Raw genomic sequence first — 21,934 nt, forward strand, 5'->3', positions numbered from 1 at the left:
GGGCCCAGGTTTTGGTATCCATGGAACGGGCTGCTCAGGCTGTTCCACACACCACCACGCACCCCCGATTAAAATTCAAAAAGACCGTCATTAACTTAGTACATGTACATGCATATGTACCTTACCTTTTTCAACCAACCTCCATAAACTCGATCTGGAATCCGTCAAAATTCTTCCCCTGACGATTAAAAAATAATAAATAAAAAAAAATAAAGCACGAAGGTGCAAAACAAATGGACGACTACACAGACAAGTGTTGTGCCAAATTCTCGCGAGGAGTATCACTTTGTCAAAAATATGGAACCAAAAGATGCCACAACTTTTCAAAGTAAGGGCAGATAGGCATCACAAAACACAAGTACAAGAAGTAAAAATGCAAAACCATTCAGGGAATAGTCTGTATCTTGAGCCTACAGAAAACACCGTGACTCTGCCTTCAAACCCATGATTGAGTTGTGTTTTACACTGGCCCTCCCATGCTGGATTCCTACTCTACCCGTTTTGTTCCGTTCAGAACGAATGACGGCATATCGTCAGACATGTTCGGGTTAACGCGGTCAACACAGTTCACAAATCAACAACAAATATTCACAGACGCTTGCAAAAACCACCCACGCCGACAAATAGAATAGTTAATCAAACCTGAGCATTTAAACCTCGACCCAAAGGAAAAAAACCGACGATTCTTTCCTGGTTGGTCAAATTGGGGCTTATTACAAAGATGACTTATGTGTGACTGCTGTAGATGAGCACATCGAATGATAGACCGTAACCACAAAGCCCAAGACCACCTAATAATGTTCTTGAACTCTACCCGAGTGCATTAGTATTTGTATTTATTCACTGGCGCCATTTATTCTGTGAGACAGTAGTGAAGAACACGTTCAATCCCCTTCCGATGGCATTGACAGTTGTCGTAGTTACGGCAGTGCACACTCTAAATAATAACAACAGAATATTAATGCCGTTGCCTGGCTATTTTCATAGCACTGTCCCCTTCCCCGCGGGCCGAGTGAGGTCACACACGCGAATTGGTTTGTAGTCTACATAGGACGTGTACCTTCTTTTACGGGCGGTAAAACTGGTTTGGTTGCCATGTACCGTTTACATAAAATGTTCCCAGCTACTGAACTCCAGCTGTCTGAATAGCTTTCAAACGAAGCAGTAGCCAAGGACAAAAACGTCAGGAGCTTGTCACACGTGATATTAATCATACGTGGAGCTCATTACTATTTACGTTATAAAAACTAAATAAAAAAATACCACTCTCCTCCGTGTGTGACTCGAGTGCCTATTCAGCAAAACGAGATCAGACTTCGGTAATTTCATCTTCAGTGTCATTCTTAACTGTCTACATAGTCTGAGAAAAACGGGTGGGGAAAACGCCCAGGAAAAGATTTATCACTTCTGGTCCACTGTTCAAAAAAAGCCAAGGCTTGGTCTTCAGGTTGAGAAGACACTGACAAAGATCTGGCAAAGAACTACTCAAAACGGACTGGCATGCTGTTCTGAACACGGATACCTGAGTTATACGGAAGTTTTCTCCACGATTCCTAATCGAGCGCCGGCTGTCTATACCGTATACGTCTGGCGTCGAGCCGTATACGGTACATTTCAGGTTAATACAAACCCGAAAAATGGCCACGCGAGAAGGCTTTATCGCATAGGCTGTACGCTCAAACGAAATTCTAAACGATGATTGGACAGCTCTGCAAATTTGTGAGGAAAGCATGGAAACATTTGAGTGCATAAAATTAAATTACACACCGGGGGGAAATTAGTTTCGCTTCTGCATTCAATATATCAGTGACCAGCTGCACCTGTTCTTCACGAGCAATTGTTTTGGGATCGTCTCGAACAATAAGTGTTTGTTTTGACTCCATGGGACACTTCACCAAAATTTCAAAAATCGACCCATAAGAAAAGCACACGGTTGTCATAACCACTATGAGCGTTTGAAACTTCGGATGTGAAATTGCACAACGACACGCACGTTTATTATCTTTTCACACTGACCAAAAAAACAGAGGGTAAACGAGCAAGCACCTGTTGGCATGCGTGCAAATACTTAAACAAGAGAAGGGTTCTGTCAAGTTGCATTATGTACCAATCAAACGTTATGGGTTTAACCTTGTTCGATACAAAAAAGTACTGTTTTTCAAAGCGAAGATGGGTTTGGATAACAATTGCTAAGGCAGACTTGGCTGTAACAGAATTTTGACGGACAAAGGAAGGCGAGAGTGGCCTCGGAATGTGTCCCGGGATGGAACGTGCGACGGGGGCGGGGGAGTCGCTGTTGGGATGCGACTGAGTGGGGGCTAGACTCTGAATGGGCCCAATGCTCAGAAGGTTGAGTGGGTCCCTCTAGCGCGCAATCTAAATAGTACTTATGGTTGCCTAAAACAAATTCTCAAAAAGTTTTGAATCGAATGTAAACAACGTCCAGTCAATAGAAAAAGGCCTACAATGGGCGTTAAGTTTGCAACAGCAAAACGCATACCGTATTCTTCAAATTCTTATAATTTGCTATTAAATACCGGCTAGTTTGTATACTTGCGTTTTCAGCGTCTTAAACGGACCAATGACCAACAGAAGACTTAATCATTACATGTAAATTTTGCCAAACGGGGACAATTGAAAAACTTGTTTTCCAGTGTCCAAAAATATTGTCGCTTTTAAAGATACGGATCCTATGGCTACACTTCCTAAAATGCTCCTCTCACACTAAAATTCGCCAAAACTACTTTGCAAGGTCATTGAATACGACGGGGGTTAATTGGCCTTAGCGTTATAGCCAGTTGGAAGCAGGTGGGGCCCAATGCGGCACCAGCCTGCCGACCGATCTGCGAGGGTCGTGACCGAAGGTCAAGACAATTAGGGTCCCCACAGGACATCTGGCCCGAGTCCCACAAATTTAAAACAAGGATAACCACGGGTCGAAATGGAAGGTACAAAGATTTACTGGTGTTCCGCACGCAACCCTGGCTCGGAAATCTCGAGACACCGCATAAAATTTTAAGGAACAGGAGTTTATTTCAAGAGAGGGCGGTTCTGTTTATTTTTTAATGATCCTCCCTTGTTAATACTTAATAAATTTTTATCAACTGAAGTTAAAAACCATGGGAAACCAAACAATAAACTGTTGCATTCTTCAATAAACTCAAGGCCTAAAGTTTCAAAGTTTACGAAGAAATGCATAATTGTTGACTGCTGGCTATGAATTTAAATTGCAACCTGCCTCTCGTATCTTCATTTCACATTTCTCGGAACAGTTTATCGAAAACTGTGCTCCTGAAAACTGTGCACAACACGTAGTCTATAGTTCAATTGGACAAACGAGAGCAGTGTGCATGTGCGGTATAGAACAGAGCCGCTCCAAACTCACTAGGCAAGGTATGTGGACTTTCCAGAGGGTCGAGGAGCGATGACTCTACCAGCGTGTTTACTTTACCTTGATAAGTTTTCGTGTAGACGACAAAGTGTAGTGAACATCTGTGCGTGGTGGTGAAGGCACCCGCTGCCCTCAATACCGCACAGCCTACAGGAACCGTTATCGATTCCATTTCAAAAAGAATGTATCGCCAGAATGTGCCCTTTCGGTTTCAATAACAGACTTTTATCTCTCTCTTTTCGCAGTCCACAATGGCATGAACCAAATCATTAATTTTCTTCGGATGGTCTGAAAACGTGCATGTCAGACAGGCATCGAGCACGCGACCTGCGTCGCGTCCCGTGGCAGTACCGTACATTCACTTGGGCGGTGGGCTAAATTTAGTTCCAGAAAGACACTATCTATCATTCCCAATTTATGTTTTTTATCGGTCTGTGGGTGTTGTTATTGGGTGCTTGAGTTGGAGATCGATACTATCGATAAGGGGAACAGGACATGATAGGCTCCAATAATCCCAAGCACCTGTCCGTGCCAAGCACCGCCCATGAACCCACATAGTAACGTTGCGACGGGTTCTAATTCCCTTATGCAGAGTTCATGGAGTCTTTATTTTCACCTATCGCGGTTTTTTTAAACTTCTTTTCAGGAAAAGCCAAATGAACTATCAGGATCAGAGTAACGAGTCAGCAAGCGTGATAACTTAGGAGAGAGCACTAATCGTGAAGTTCTAATGCTACAGACCACAAAAAAATACATTACAAATATATAAAAATGCACTTTACAAAATGTTTAGCCGACCTGTCAAGCCCGTTGCCGCAGTATTACAGTATTACATCCAAAATTAATATTCAAACTGACTCAGTCGGTATACTTCGCCCACTTCTACAAGTGTGGGATTCAACTGCGCACTGGTAATATTGCCATTAAAAATTAATTACTCCTGTACAGTGCAGTTAGGTTTTAACAAAGTTTACGGTGGTCCTCTATAGTAAACGAATCGCGGAAACAAGTTTAGGACCTTTCGGGTTATCCCTTGTAGTTATCCCAATATGGAGGTGCACTAAAGTACAACTGCTTTCTGGTTCTGGGTAAAGAATGCAAGGTTGAAAAGAACCCCGTTTTTCTCATTCTGTCTATAATTGTTTCACGGTACCACAGGCCCTAAATGTGCAGCGAGTCGATGATGAAGAGAGGTCACCTAGCGACCGGAAATCCTGTCTAAATTCGATGAGGGGATTTCACCTTTCCCACCTTGAGCCTGGCAGCTGCACCAATCAAGCGCCTAATGAGACCAAGGCTTCCTTTTCGGTTTGTGCGGTGGGAAAAACCAACAAGAGTTCGCTAAGCACTGTCTTGTCTCCACTCTTTCGTCCTAACACAAAACAGCCTGCCGGGCAGTCATTATTGTCAGGCTCGTATCCAACTTGGTACCACCACAGGGATTCCTGGGGTTTCAGTTCGCTGCAACTGAAATGGCATGGGCTTTAATCCAGCCATTGTACGACTAGGGGACCGCGCAAAACATTTTTAATGATCGTGCGTCGTGGTTGCCAGTCCGGTGAGGCGGATCGTGCGCCTGGCACGTGGCGGGCGAGCTGCCACGCGACGGGCCACCATTCACAGGCCGGCTTCAAAACAGGGAAGGGGGGCACCCCACGGAGTCCCAGCAGCTGATTGGCTGAGATGATTTTAATGAGGATCCCAAAAATAGTTCCCATCGCTGGGCAACGACTACCCTTACAAATTTGCCAACACCGGTCTGGGTCGCGTTGTAGGTTGGGTTTGGTACTAAGTTATCACGTCTAAATGCACGGGCAGATGCGCCTGTAGAACGCATGCAACCATTCTGTTAAGTTGCATACTTTCCCATCATTTATTCAACCTGGAAATAAATAAACTAGCCAGAGGCGGCTTCCAATCAAAATGGTGGGAGTTTATCCGGGAGAACAATATGCTTAAAATCTTCGTGCGGCACAAAAATATAAGATCTCTTATAAAATCGCTTTTCGCCCGATGGAACAAGAATGTCCTAGCTGAAATGTACAAAACAAAGACAGGGCTCAAAACGAATGGGAAAAAAATTCAATATTTCAAAAGACTCATATTCAGAAACACAACCATCTTGAAACCAGTAGCATACCCAACAGGTTTTCCCCTGGATTAGAAGCGCCAGTACTACTGAAAAGAAACAGCACCACTGTATGCACTATCTTTGTTTGGAGGTTTGGGGCTGTGGATTCTTTCACAGAGGAAAAAAGTGGACGGTCCTTACACCGCCCCAGACCAAAACCTGGAAGAAACATAAACCTTAAAGCTATGATCGAATTTTAACCGCCAACCTGTAAGAAGCAATACCTACGACACATCATCTAATTTTACATTGACTGAGCCGACTATTTCTTTTAACGACTCTGCACACTTCCAATTTAACAACGTTAGATTTGTATAGTGTGGTATGAACCGTTTTGTGGAGTACAAGTCTTAAGAAAGCATATGAGATTTTTTTTGGGGGGGTGTATACTAACGCACAGCATTTGGAGACGTCGAATTTTCAAAGGGCTATCTTTTTATATAGACCATTTCCCTGTCAATGGGGTATTTGCAGAGCTAACACGTTCAAATGGAAGCTGTCTGTACGAATGCTTTTTCTCGTGCCGAAACTGTGATCGAGCCGGTGAACCAAACATTTCTTTCCGGATCTGTACACACAAACTCGATCACAAATTTTTCAACATGAACAAACTGTAAGTGCAACTGGATCGCTGTCTTACGAGTGGCAGGTGTTCTGCAGTTCTCCCAGGTACTTGCAAGAGCCACGACGAAGCAAGGGAACGAGTGGGACAATCCCAAAGTTGCCAGATTCCAGGTAAATCCCCAATCCTCCCCGACGCTGATCGCAGACTGGAAAAAAACAAATAACTGCACGGAATTTTGTTGGGCACCAAGACAATCTGGCTGATTCTGAACCTGACGACGACAACAGTAAAAAGATCAGAGGTTAACAAGCCGCCGGGCCCTATAAATACACCAAGATCCTTGTTGACACTTGGTCGAGTCAATCGGAAAGGAGTATCCAAAAAGTACCCGGAAAAGTTCCTACTTTTTTTAACTAAACCATATTCTTTCTTTGTGGTCTTCTTATATCAGAACAGAGCACCTGTTGCAATTTAACAACATCATCTGAACTTTAAACTTCGGAAATGTGCATTTTGTGCAGACTTTGCACCATGTCGAAGCAGAAGATTATGAACAATGTACGTTCGGATTCTGATGACGTCCCAATCTGTGCAGCATCGCCCACGATTTCTCAGACCCCTGCTGTCGCAAAACTTCAGTGAATAGGGCCCAATACACTGTAAAAAAAAAGTTGGGCAAAACAGTGTTGGGCATTTCTAATTTGCCCAACCTTGGTTAAAGCTACATCACTGTTGGTCAAATATTGACCAGATATTGGGAAGAATGTGCCCAAAGGTTGCTAAGTTGATATTTTTTACCAACATTGGGCAAAATACCAACCCAAAATTGACCAACCTTTTTACAGTGTGTCTTTATCAGAATCCATACATAACGTAGTAACGTAAGGCCTATTATAAACAACTCATTCGAAACTAGTACAACACTTCCTTGTGGCAAATTGTGTTTTGAACGCAAAGTGGGGAAATACACATCACATGCAGCAATTTTGTTCCCTTTTGATGGCAATACAACGGCTCTCAACAATCAAGGCATGGCACTTGGGCAGCCACAGTGACATCATCGTTTGAATCACACTTGCAAAGAAACTAGAGTAAACGAACTTCCTTTGGTTTTGAAGGTATGTTGCTAGCCAACAACATGATTAGGTTCAAGGGTTTCGTGGCGCATTCTGTCAAGAAATCAATTACTCGAAAGGTAATGAAAGTGAACCAATGGACTAGAAAAAAAACAGAAACTACGGTTTATGGATGACAGAGCCTTTCCCCGGAAATGCTGTTGAAATAGATTGCATGTCACCATGGCAACTGACCTAATAACAATCATGACAAGCAAGCCGTGGTGATGAATTGGGTGCACGCAGACCCTGAAAACTATTTTCATTACAGAATTATTCCCTGCTGGACTTACATGGAAACGGCGATGTTCCCCGTGAAAATATGAATTCAGAAGGGTCGTTTACGACCATGACATCTAATATTTTGAATTTCCTTCGCACGGACGGGGCGAATTCCTAGAGCTGCTCACTATCGGCATTTTGCAAAACGTGACCGAAGTCTTACCACTGCAGAAATAAGTTGCTAATTATACATCCAACAGTTTGATAAAAATGCCCAGTTGTGTCATTTACGGAAAACTATTTGAAGTTATCAACTTCTTGGTCTATTCGGATAAACCGTGGCTAGCTGTGGCAAGAATTATCCCAAACGGACAGGCAAGTGCGATTTTGCAACTACGGAGGTCATTTTCAACTTCACTGAAACCGAGAAACGGATCACAGCGCGAACACAACACCAATTCTGCAAGAAGTGCATGTTTAATTTTTTCAGAGTTATAGAGTGCTTCTTCACAGAAGGTAAATAACTCAATCATATTGATCCATACGCAGAACTCGTTCTTACTATAGGCCTACCTGTATTTAACGCTGACAAAAACCGGAACTGAAAGGGGATAGGATGTACAGTTCCCTCTTGGTTCACAGACTAGCAACTCACGCACACACATTAAGTTCTTTAGAACAACTAAACTCAAATATAATTCGTGATTTGATTTCTACGTACATGTACATGGTACACGTTTACATTACCTTTGATTTCATTTTGCTACATATGGTGAAGAACTTTATATATAAGATATTTATGAGAAGCCATCTGAATGATTTGTATTATTGTACAAGTTTAAATGAGTGCTTTTTGGGTAGGACTACCTCACGTAAGGAGTTGTACAAGATTGGCACAGGGTGTTCTATGTTACACCACAAAAACCACGAAAAAACCTGAAATCATCAACAAATGCGGTTACACATCATTCCGCAAATTTAAAATGACGTACAACGTGCATCTCCAGCACGGTCGAGCGTAATATGAAAAATAGACGCATAAGGTCATTCTGATATGGTGCCGCGAACGACTGATAATGAGGGTTCAAGTAGCCTACGGGCAAGAGAAAGACGTCTATGTACAAACTTCTGCTACCCATACCTGAACCATCCCACGTTCTTGATTATTATTAACGTTTAAAATTGGCCAACAGCCTTGGATGGAGAAAATGGCTTGGACCTCGTAGGAGGAAGCAACATTTATAAAGTTCTGTGAGCAGAAAGGTTGTTGTTATTGACTCTTCCGACCAACAGCGATAGTCTTTCTGGAAGGTCGATTATTCGAGGAAACATCAATGTGGAGAAAAGGTCCACCTAGCCGTGAGGAGATCGGTTCGCTGAATTAAAACTCGCCGCGGGCGCGATTGGCCATAATAATCAAAGTGGTCAAGGGCTCCGAGGTGAGGTTACCTGCCCTTCCAGAAGTGTGTGTGTGGGGGGGGACTTGAGACAAGGGGTGACTGTTGGGTCATGTTCTAGTTCAGTTTACGCTATCATGAATAGATGATTGTCGTCTGATGTACAGATCGCGTACCGATGAAGTATAACCTTGGTAGAAAGAGGGGCATTATGCGTACAATAGGATTTAGAGGAAGGGACACAACCTACGAGACTATGCGGGGATAATTAAAAGCTAAAACTAAAAAAAAACACTTTAAACTGCTAAAGAAGTACACATATTCTTCGTGATTTCTGAATACTCTTACACTACACATTTCTGAAAATGTTATAGATCACAGATAAACACTCATAAATTTTCCCAAAAATTGCAGCAGCTTCAAGACGTCCCTACCAGCAAATTCCAAAAAAATGCACCAAGCCTGTAAGGCCGAATCATTTCTAAACGCCTGTGAGATTTCCAAGGCTTGCATCCATGACTCCCACGTGCTCTCGCAACACTTCTCGCAGTGGCTATCACAGGCGCTCTCCCCTCGCCCTTTTCGCTTTGGCACCCGGTCGCATCAACGAAAGCAGCTACAGTGCACACACACATCCCTGAGCAAACATCATTCAAACCAACTCTAATTCTCCTGAAAAAAGTGTCCCCTTTGCACGCCACTTCAACAACGCCCCCATCATCACCACCACCACCACCACAAAAAAAAAAAAACAAGATCCGGTATGAAATAATGGCAACTGCGAGACTGAGGGGGATATTTTGCGGATGTTGAGGCAGGTGAGGCTATTCAGCCCCGGGGAAGTGTCGGCGGTGAGACTATAACTCACCTATAGAGAATAAAAGCCCCATTTTTTTAAATACGAAAGGTGCACCATTACTGCTCGACATTTTAGTATGGTTTCACCCGGCTATAACGACAATGAACAGAACACATTCAACTTTGGCATATCACTAATTAACGTCGGAAAAGAGAAAACCCTCTCCAGTGGCATAAACTTCCGTGCAGTTATTGTCACGCGGGGAAAAAACTACTCACGCCTACGCCGGTCTCATCACACTGCTGTCTATATACGCGTTGAGCTATTAATTGGGGGCGACCTTGTGGTGTGTCCCGTTTTTAACGCACTGGCGTCTTCCAAGTCGCCCCCAGATTAAAAAGGGTTCGTCAAAATCAACCTTACACTGAGGCTAATCACTGAAAGCACAAGCTCTTTTGCTTCAACAAAATTACTGAAACGGGCAAACGACGGCGTATATTTTAATGAGGACTAGTCATCACGACACAGAATACTGATGATTAAAACAACATAGCAGCAAACTGCCCCAGAAACATTCATTTATTTGCATGTTAATACAAGCAGTCTAATGAAAAACATGTCAGGCCTTGGATTAGAGCAGTAACGGACAATCTTCCCGAAGAAACTTGGCACGGATGAATCGAACAGACGGGGCTTTTGTACGTGGACATTAAAAACATCTAATATAAACGTGTCTAAAATGTAAGAGAAATGCCAACAAACGGTTCAAGGGGGCGGATAGGCTATCGTCTGCATCTTCGGTTTTTTACCGTTTTCATCGACAAATGACCGTGGCGTCTCTGGACTAATTTTGCTGCCTGGTACCAGAGAGAGGATAAAACGGGGATGACTTGGCACATTTATTGATGTGTATTGATTCTTCCATAAATACATATCCGTAACTACTCCGCAAACGGTGTGTATACAAGTTCTAAAATTACTTTGAAGACGTCACCCTAGGGTATATGCCTTTATGAAATCTGTTCACAAAATACCGAACCAAACCTCTGAACAGAATTATTGAATGGCTAAGGGAACAGCGCCTCGCAGTTCCAAATACGCAAAACAAAATATCTATAAATGCAAATGGCAAAGGTCTAACGTAGACGCACACAATTAGTTTAGTTTCTGAACTGATTCCGAAGGGAGACTCGATAAAAATAGCCAAATCCAACCCAGGTAGTTATTCAAGTGTGACGAACATGGCCCAGGAACACGCGTGCCACGCGTAACCATCAAAGCGTGCAATGGAACTTATCCTTGAATGAACTGAGCCTAAAATCAATACTTCCCAAAGAGCTCCATTGAATGAAAAGAGAAAAGTTCAGCCGGTAAACCCTCCCGCAAAAGGTAAACAAAAGTTGGCAAATAAAACCGAACAGGTGTTCCCCAGGTGCCCGAACAATGGAGCCCAGTCGTCACGTGACACACAGCTGTCCGCCATAAGAAACTTATTAGGATTGGCCCACAACTATTGTGATAATTGGTGGCCCTGTGGCTCTGTTGGGTTATTAGTATTTTGCGCTGCAATACACCCAGAAATGTCAAAGGTGCAAACTCCAAACTGAAAAAAAAAATCGACTTGAAATAAACTTTCGTAAAATCGCAAAAGTGCGCTTCTAAGAATAGCCCAACGTTTATTAATATTACAGGGGTCGTTTTTCTTTTCTCAAAGGACAGGTTTGACGTCATTTTGTCATACATTTTGTGGGCAAATAATTCACGAATTCCTTTTCTTATTTATACACGACGAAGAAATACTACGGCCTTCCACGTGCACAAAACCAGTTTTGTTGCTATAAGCTGAGTGACGCTAACAACTACGAAATACGATGACAGCTAGATACAAATATTTCGCTATTGGGTGTTTTAAATGACGTATAGATAGGCCTACAGACACAGGTGCCGAGAGGAAACCTTTCAAACCTCATAGGATTACACGCCATGTTTTCTTGCTTGAATTCGAATGGCTCACTTGACCTTGGATTGCCATTTTTCCATGTGTATACGGCATTAGTGCTTCTTCATTACTAATATTTCTCTGCTCTTCACAATACGTTTTTCTGTTGACTGTACCACTGCTGACATAGAGTCTGCAGAATCTGCGTAGGACTACCCACAAATTTTAAATACCAGCCCAGAAGTGCTCCTTGACCCGTATACCTTCACCCCTTCCCACTAAATTAGATCGGGTAAAAGGCAACATGTAGGCCCACTGGAGGTGAAAGATCCGACAATACTGGAGGGACAGGACTGGGTATCTCCAAGAACAGAACAGGTCAGTGTTTTGGGGTGCTCGTAGCCTGTTGGGATGCCTATTTCCTGTTTTCATCTCGAGCTTGATGCTTATGTATGTGTTTAATATATAGGCTAAAGTAATGTATATATTTGCACTTTTCGCTTTCACAATACTGTTTCTTCTCGAGCCCTGTGGAATGATACCAAACGGTATTCCCAAGGACCATTCCAGGAATCATATTCTTTGTTTAATACATCTTAATTTCTTGTCCGCACTGAAAGCATGCTCTTCTTGCCAAAGTATTACGATACTGACTACAACTCACTCTCTGCACAGTGTACATGTACCCACCCCGACGTAGTTTTGTTCAATCCCTTCTTTAGTATTTCAATAACTTTATCATGCAGTTCAGCTTCTTCTTATGTGGACAGCATTCCATGGTTTCTCAATGTTTCGAGTACCATAAACTATTATTCCACTACACAGCTCGCCATCATTCATGCACCATGCGTTCCACTTACATGTACATACGGTATGGATAACTCCCATTTGCCTGTACTCAAATCTGCAACGTTATCTACAGATCAACTTATAATATTACCGATGTTGGCGCTGCTACCGAACGGTCAAAGTTAATCGATGTGTCTTGCAAATGCTCACGTCTTTGCTTTTTTCTTCACGGCGAAGCGTTTTCCACGCTCCGTCTGTTGCCGGTATAACATCTCCGTTGAAAACCAAAGCCGTGCACGGCGTGAATGACACACTAATTGCAATTTTCGATCACAAACGCACAATTTCTATGCCATTCAACTCCGCGAAGGTCACAGTAATTTGTGTATTACGGGAATATAATCAAACACAGCATGCTGTGCCCAGGTTCCGACAAATTGAGATTTTTAAGGAGGGAATTCGGCGGTCAGTGTCGGACTATTTTCCAAAGTATTGATTTTTTTTCCCAACAAGGACCGTGTTGTACAGTAAATCACATTTTGGGGGAGGGATGGAGTACTCAATCATTTTTAACATCTAGACGAATGCCATTATTACCTACGCTTCTATAACGGTGCAAGTCTGCAACAAACTGTTTTCGAATCACACTCGATCACTAACCTAAAATCACCACACAGAACTGACCGACTGGACCGAACATAAAGAAGATGCTTACACCTTCGTAAAAAGCGAAGGGTTAGAGCCTGAACAATAAGAACCCTCACGGGTACAAAAGAATGAAACCAAGTTGGGGAAAGGCACCGGTGCGGTGCCTTATGGGTAGACGGCACAGAGCAACCAAAAAAAAACCCAACATGCTATACTTCCGCCGTACATCCACGACAACGGTTATAACACGAAATTCCCCAAGAATACAAGCCACACTGTCAAAGGTTGTGTCTCAAGATTTTGAATTTTGGCCCGGAGGTGCGATCAGCTTCGAGAGAAGGGGAAAAATATGAATCAATACATTCCGGCCTAAACCCTCTTGAATGGACGCGTGTCCGGCACGCGAGCTCCTTTGAAGTCCGTCCATTCTTATTCGAATCGGGGTTATTGAAGGGGGAAAAGCCCCTGCGGCGCCCATGGCGGCCCCGTCTTGGAAACCCCAACAACAAGCTGACATAAAAGGAGTATAGAGGGAACAGAAGAGATCCCACAAAACCTACCCAGAAAAAGAGGGGTTTAATATTAGCCCAGGCTCGTCCATTCAGGGGTGAGCTGAAGTTCTGTGGTATTGGTTTTTTTTTTCTTTTCTGTTCTTTTTCCTTTGGGGTTTATTTGACGGGAACATTTTAGAGTTTACGAGGGTCTGTTTTTTCACCCCTCTTAAAGAGTCGTTTCGTTACAATGGCGGAACCAACGGGGCTTTTTTAAAGGAAGGCAAACCAAACAGCGTTAAAACCTTGCTGGTAGTTTTTCACAAAGAGCCCTCTCTTGGATTGGAGTCTAACAGATCCCCGGTCACAGGGCACCCGGTGATCTGCATCACCCCATTTGCTTAAGTTGCATCTTTGAAAGCCGGGCACAGAATATTTGCCATCAATTTACAGGTGTTAAAAAATCACAGATTTTGTAAATCTACAGAAAGAGAATAAAACCACTGTAACGGGGAAGTAGAATTCACAAGAACAGATATCCAGTGTAACAATTACAAACAGGGACAGGCCCAAATAACTTCGTCTGTTTCTTTTTTTTGTGTCGTGAAAAATCATGAAGCCAATCTCGTCATTCGACACAGTGACCACTAACATCCGCAAAAGCCTGCATGTATGAGTTATGATCTCGTTTGTGCAGCAAAACTATGACGAAAGACACGAGGTAAATTCCCATATTGAGCATCTGCCCCACCCCACCCCATATTACAAAAGGTCACAAACAGCACTAACAATAGCCAAGATGACCCTTAACCTCATGCTATCATACTGGTTACAGCTTTAAGTGACATAAAGTCACAGATAAAAGCGATCTTTCTCGGTCAAGTACAAGCATAAATTTGTTTGATTGAGTATAGGTATAAAATTTGATATGCGATGCTATTGAAAATTATACATGAGTTTATGTACAACTGAAAACATGGGAGACGGGGAAAGATGCACAGGTTTCTTTTATTTTTTTCTTTCAATAAATATGGCACGTTTGCAACTTGGAAAGTAAAAATAATTTGTCATATGAAACCTGTAAACCTGCCACCAAAAATAAAAATCGGGCGAGAGTGACTAAAAGACAAAGTGAAAATAAAGCTTGACTGTTTACAGTCAAATGTGTCACTTAAAGAAACAATTTGTTTCCATGCGTGGTACCATGCATCACGACAATGTGAACAAAATCTAAATACTTGTTTTCTTTCGAAAGAAAAAGGTGGTAGTTTTCAATTCCTAGAATATATTTTCCTCAACGTACCGTATGTCCGAGGGCGCTTTTCGGATGCCGTACACTGCACTCCTTTTCAAAACAGCGTGAAAACAATATAAAAATCAATCCTGCAAGATCGTCCATAGGGATTTGGAAACTACCAAGCCAATATTGTCCAAACAAGCTGATTAACATGAAAACCGAGTATAAAGAGGGGCCTACTCCAAAAAAATGTAGGGCAGTGAGTTGTACACAAAGCTATGGAGCAACTCCTGCTCTTTCTTGAATGGTATCACCCTTTGGCTCATTAATATGGAGATTTTCATCAGCATTAGTTGGAATTTCTCACTTTTACGGCTACAAACTAGTCTGACAGTCATTGTAACATGCAATAGCTAAATGTATTCAAGTCATAAAAATCTTATTGCGTGGTTCCTTTAACCTAGACGAAAATTCTACACACGAACTCAGAAAGACATGCGTGACAGTTGTAACTTTTCAATGAAACCTCTCTAAACCTGGTCGAAACTCTTCTTACAAAATCTATTCAATATCAACGGTGAGAAAACTCTCGTCAATTCGACCTCTTAAAATGGCACAAAGATTTAACAGGAAATCGATCATCCCCCCCCCCATTTTTTTTTCCTCCTCGCAAAAAAACTTCAAGAAATCAAATCCGACCACGTTCCTGCCATTCATCCCCCTGTCTTCAGTCTCCTGGGTTGACACGTGCAGAAGGCCAATCACATCTCGTCGACGGTATCCGTTACGGTACCCGGCAGATGGCCGCATTATAATAAAGGTCGATTTTTCTTTTCTCTCTATTCCTCCGCTATAAGCTGGACTCAGCCCGTAGAGGAAAAAAATGCGGCCAAACTTTTATATTTTTATTTGTCGAAGGATAGAAACCGGCGGCTGAATTCTTAAGCTGTGGCACGCGAGGTCTGTTCACGGGAAGTGCGGGTAGGGGGAGCAATCGTTCAGAATGTTAAAAGGATCGTCCGCGTGGAAGACAACAATGGAGGTGTCATTAAGATTATCATGGGGCTTTGAAAAGATAGGAGACAAACAACGTTATTGGTATTGGAAGGGGTAGCCTGATTATGAATTGGGGGGTGCTTTAGCTGTGACGTAACCCGAGCTTATAGGTGTTTGCAGCAAAGATTAAACCCACGCGACTCCAAATCCCCCTCCGCTTACTGCCGGGAAGATGTTTTCATAGCATCACTATGACAACCGATCAATATTGCCTCCTTTCACAGAATTAAAAAAAAAGAGCGGGGTGGGGGAAATAGTCCGAACTTTGGCTCCTTACTCGCTAAACCCTGAAACAACAAAACTGTGCGCAGGTCAATATTGTGGGTCGCGTGCAGCTGACAATGCCGTGTTTGCTCGCGATGCGCCCCGGTGGAGTCTGGCCGCGGTGCCTGGTGACGATTGAAGGGTGTTCGCGGGCACATGAGAGACCACCTCGGTGAAACTACTTGAAAGAGGGCACAACTGTGCACCAGGTGACACGTTTGCAGGGTTGCAAAGGGACGTCCAGTTTCAGTGATAATTACGCGATGTGAGATGTTGAAAAATCCCATTCAAAAAGGCAAACTGCAAGGACGTGACGTCCTAATCAGGTGTTTCTTTCTGCAAGGCCTAACTGCATTCAAACGATGTCCACGACACTGCGCGCCAGTAGTTGTGAATCTAAAATGAATCACACAGTTATCACTGTTTAATTTCAAACTTAACGGATAACTGAAGGAGAACCAAGGGACACACATCACTGCAACCCCCGACGGTTTTTAGGAACGTGGAGTGACGGTTCCAATTTTGGGTAATGGTATATTGAAGGACTAAGGGCAACACATAGGGTAAAACCCAATAATAATTTTTAAAAAAATGTCCACATGAGCTGTATCCCCTTCCCCGACACGCAAGGGTTCCATTTATGATCTTCCAAAAGAAGACATTCGTGGATCACAAAAACAATTATCCCATCACAAAGCCACCATCAGTATAAAGGGTTTTAAAAAGTAGCATACTTTTTTGACTGCTGCAAATTTATTTTTGTATTCGAATATAATTTATGAAATTTCTACCTCGAAAGATAATCAACGTCACGGAGTACCTAAGAATAACACCACAAACTAATAAAGCACAATGCGGTAGGCTATTTCGACCACTGAGCGCGCGCTCTTGAAACGTCATTCATTTTCTTGCCCGACAGGAGCGACCAATGCGTCTCATTGTCCTGGCGCTGTTTGTTTCTTACGGGCCGACGGTAATCGATAGAAGGCATCTGACGGCGGACCAATGGGGGACCAGCGACAATATTTTCGTCGGTTCTCGCTATCGTGCGCCTCTTCGCTGTGGTTACAACAACTCGGGAATTATGTGTCGCTAATACGGCGTGATGAGCTGGAGACAGTGGGCCTGGCAAATAGCTAGAAGTGACTTCTCGTTCGAAAACCGCAATGCGATGATATTATTGCACGGGCTACCACGTGTCGACAACAGGAATCTCTAAAGAACTGCCGCATTCTAAGTTCTAAAATTCCGCGCCCTTACAGTTCACGGTATCAGACTCGTAAAATTGGGGAACCCGCATAAGTGCAAAGGCAAAATTGCATGTCTTAATCCCCGTAAGAGATCGCCGGCTCAGAATCAACAAACAACTGTGCGTTTCATAAATTTACTGGTACCTCCACAAAACCAGAACTATTCCTCAAATATTAATCTCTTTGGGAACGAAACGAAACATGTGCCGTACAACAGCAGAGCGCACGATGTACACGTATAATTTATTCCGCCAGAGATGATGAAAAGTCCTAGCGGCCACGCCACGTTTTCGGCGTTACTTTATTTAAATTCCTTGTTGGATGTTTTTAGGTGATTGATCAGCATGTGTCTCATGAACTGATACACGATATGATGTTCATAGTTATGGACCCAACAGATCTTGAAGTGGACAATAAGGTTGCTTGGTTTATCGACATCGTCAGACCTTCCCTTCCTAGTTTAATAAAGGGTTAAGGTTCAGGTTCATTTTTGAAATGCTTTCAAAGAAATTTCTCGGTCAGTGTCTTCCGCAATAGTTTAAGTTATTACCTTTAAATCTCGCCCTATACGTGCCTTTTTCGTGACGTCACATGAAGTCATCGATATCAAATTACAAGTAACTTAGGGTCAAAATGAAACGAAAGGTTTTCAATTATAACTTTAGAATTGAATGAAATAGCACGTTTATATTTAGCCATCTGGCAGCCCACAGTTTTTGGCTACATTACCTTTTGCGACGGAAAGTCATGTGACTTCGACTTCGAAAGTGCAATAGTATGGGAATCTAACTCGAAGAGGAAAGGATTTCTACAGCCAAACAAACTACAGAACTGTTACTAATGGTATGCTGACCACTACAAAGGATTGATGACGTCAGAACATAGGACGCCCTCCTGTGGCGTATCAAAGACAGTTACCGTCTCAAATTTGAGATTTGTTGGCCATGTTTTTTGCCCTAGTGGAGGGAAAAGAGGAGGAACGCCACTTTTTGGGCAAACAACATTTGAAGTTTCAAACAATGATTTGGGAAGTCACCAAAGGGATAAATTTTGAGGGGATGACGATGATACCGATTCTATTTAATATACATACAGTTCATATATTTATCTTGGACAAATTATGAGGTCAACTAGATTTTCGATGACATGCATCAAAATTCTGTCATCTAAATCGGAAATTGATTTTGCCCCATAACCTCATGTTTGTAACTCAAGCAAACACGTCCTGTCTGGTGTCTTAAATAATAACTAAACTCCCAACAGATTTATGTCAGCACAGGGATGCAAATTATATCACCAATGTTGCTGCTGACCATGCTGCGATTAGTGAAAAAGTGATTAAACACAGTGCAGGGCTTCGTGGAGGTCCATTTCAAATGCTTTTTTATCGACGCACTTTTCCAAAATAAAATCAATCAATTTTCGCGCAAAGAAATAATGCCACAGCGGAACGAGGATCAACAACATAGAGCGTGGGACAAAATGAGCCGAAATTGCTTTTTTCGAGTGTAACTCCACTTTATGGTTCTCATAACTTTGGACAGTACCAAAGCGACTGTGGCCGGGCAGTTTGTTATTTTTGTCCAACTAACCCCTCCGAGGCCCGCTTGGCCGCCGCGTTCGCTTCACCAAAATGGAATCGCCTCGCCTCGCTTATCGGCAATTTCATCTAAGGCGGCACGCGCACGGCATAATCACATATTTCTGTTAAAAGCTTTGGACAAACACGGACCGAGGAGCAGCGCGATAGGTACTAGAAACCAGGGGCGAGATTGGAGGAAAGTGGAATATCCAATATAACCACCAGAGATTTTGAGGGCCCCATGGTAGCATAGGGTCTATAGGGCACCCTTTAAAATTAACCATTTCTTTTGCTCTATATCAACCTTTACACGTAAAAAGAAAACACCTTAATTGTAAACTCGGGATATGTTCCAGAGTTTAAAAACGATTGTTTGGAGAAATCCTGAAATCAGAAAAATCCTGATGAAAAAAATCAAGACTACAGGAAATATCCTGACAAATTCCAAACCGGAAAAACACATCCCAAAACTACAACCACCCAAAGAGAAAAAACTAATTGGTATAGAATAAACTCTGTCCGCTCGTGGTTGCAACTCCATGCATATGCACGAATTTATACTAATTTACGAATACGAATACAGCATACGAATTTATACAGCAGCATTGCCCAGGAGAACATAAAGGTTTGCAATTAAACTGTTGCCATAAACCCAAACAAGAGTTAAGGCAAGAAAAGGTGCATAAAAATAAACAGATAGGCTGCCAAAATAACAAAAATACTCAAAATTGATAAAAAAAAAAAGACACAGAAATATACGTATAAGTTAACAGGGGGTAAAACCCAGAAAAAGGTCAAGACATGACAAACAATGAAAACAACAAAACTAAAGACAGAACTGATCAAAAGGCCATAAATACGAATGTAAACACATCTCATATGTTGGGCAGAATCACCTTACTTTGGGTTTTTTCTCTTTCATTTGCGGAAGTTAACCTTGCTTTGTGGTCTATGGTATAACAGTTTGAACGCGGGAAAGTCTGATCATGCATGTTGATCCATACGGAAGCTATCTCTTGCAGTAACCCGATGGGGTTTCTTTTCCCTTTGTGCAAGTAGGATCGAATGGACAGAACTGCTGATTTTCGAACGAGGTCGACTGTCTAGCAAAATTGAGGAATTTTAATGAAAACGAAGTAGACGGCAGAGATGAGGAAGCCAAGTCGTTGATTGAAAATGGTTAAGGGCGGTAAGAGTGGAGTTATCTGGACACAGTGTGGGCAGAATAAAATGAACCGGAGAAAGACACCAAGAAAGAACCACTGAAATGCACTATCGTCGGCAACTACGATGAAACTACATAATAGTTAATTCTATTTAATTAACCAAATGTCTACCGAAAAACACAATTCTTAGGTTATGCAGACGCTTCTAGTTTTTTGACTAGAAATCAAGCAGGCTTAGGAGTTCGTTTTCAATTATAATTACAAGTTATTTGTGGAAAGGAAAATGACGTCCTTGAGTATTTCTTCTCATTTGTAAAGAGACCTCGATTCAGGTGTTTCTTCTGTTTTCACGACACACTGTACATCATAGTTGAACAAACTTCTACAGCATGCTAATATGAACACAGAAACCATTTAGGGACGAAGATCATGGGTTTTTTTTGGGGGGGGGTGGTCTGTTCCACCACCCCCAACACACACACACCGAGCAGGCGTACAGCGCGTCACAACCACAGGGCACAATAATTGCTCATGTCGAATAATGCTCCAAACCGCCCATATTTTCCAGGCCATGACACTCCAATATCACCGTCACAATAGCAGGGTCCTGGAGATATGCAACGGGTGCGGGATTGCCACGATCGGTGATTGTAAAGAGACCCGTTTTAACCAAAGGGAAGGGAAAAACACGGAATGACCCTTTCGCGGAGAAACCAGTGACAAAACATGACCCAGGAGCAAAGAACACTTCCCGAAATGCGATTTCAGGTCCCAGAAAATGGTTCCCCCGGGCTGTGCTTTAAAAAAGAAAAATGCGAGGAAAATAAAAAAAAAATCCGCGATCCTCCAAACACAATTTCATTCCAAATGAATCAACCAACGTTTCCTACTTGAATAATGTATTAGAAATCTTGGCGTATCAGTGGGATTATAACGACACAACGACCCGCTAGCTACAGATTAAAAGCAGCAACGCCCAAATTAGAATGAATTCGCATGTACACAGAGGGCCAGGCAAAAATTAAAGTCCGGGGTGAGAGATCAAAATGTTGATAATATCTCAGGTAATTACGCCAAGCGGTTGTTGTGGCTGGAGTGAGACGAGGTTCGGGTTTGACCCACGGCAACTTAACCTACGCCAACTCACACTGCTATTACATTGTCCCGGTCCCTTGGATTTGACGAAAGTTACCAAAAAAAAAGCCTAGCCAACGAACCCAGTACGCTGCAATAATATTCAGAAAAGTTCAGGCAAGCCCCATGAAAGGATATTGCCACCTCTTTGCCTCGGGGTGAACCTATGAGCCGGGGAGGAACGTGCCCCCTTCCTGGGGGTGGAGAAAGTTTCAATAACATCGGGAGTTCAAGAATCTAACAGCAAGCTCTCAACCTTGTTTAGAAGCTTTGGTGGTGTGTTTTCGCTGCCTGCCCCGCTTGACTGTCAACATCAACTTGTGGGGTCAGCCAGCTGTTCTGGAGCGCGCGTGCCATGACCAGACAGATTTGGCCGTGAAAGAGGATCAAGACTGGACACGCATGGTCCTCTTGGCGGGTAAAAGGCAATTATCAACATCTTCCATGCCCTGGTGGCTCACCTCGGTTGCCTTTCCGAATTCTCTCTATAAATATTGCAATTCACTTAATCAATTAATAATCGCAATAATGCTTGACAAGCCCTTTCTTCTTTTGTTTTCTATGTGAGTTCGACCTATGAGGATTAAATTGAAACACAACCTTCTGCTGCAAGAAACCTAACCTACTGATAAAAGGGGGAAAAGATCATTGGATTTATATTTCAACAAATACAAAAGAAATCACAACCATGGTATTACATCCAGAGCGTCCGCGCGTCTGTGCAGCTGCTTCACCCCATTCTGTAAGAACCCCCCCTT

The 21,934-nt window shown here is 42.7% G+C and overlaps 1 protein-coding gene across 11 annotated transcripts in view; it reads right to left on the reverse strand.

The window, feature by feature from the left end:
* The window catches only part of LOC110978304 (uncharacterized), a 202,026-nt gene that overhangs the window by 119,349 nt on the left and 60,743 nt on the right, over positions 1 to 21,934 (reverse strand). For 10 of the 11 annotated variants that reach the window (XM_087148903.1, XM_087148906.1, XM_087148907.1 and 7 more), the window contains one exon: positions 126 to 178. The exons of the other annotated variant lie outside the window; for it this stretch is intronic. The gene's annotated coding sequence lies outside the window, so the exon portion shown is untranslated. The remainder of the gene's footprint in view (positions 1 to 125; positions 179 to 21,934) is intronic. 11 annotated transcript variants of the gene reach the window in all.

This window comes from Acanthaster planci, linkage group LG18, assembly GCF_054643075.1.
Source record: "Acanthaster planci isolate LZ-2023a linkage group LG18, COTS_SCS, whole genome shotgun sequence".
NCBI lineage: Eukaryota > Metazoa > Echinodermata > Asteroidea > Valvatida > Acanthasteridae > Acanthaster > Acanthaster planci.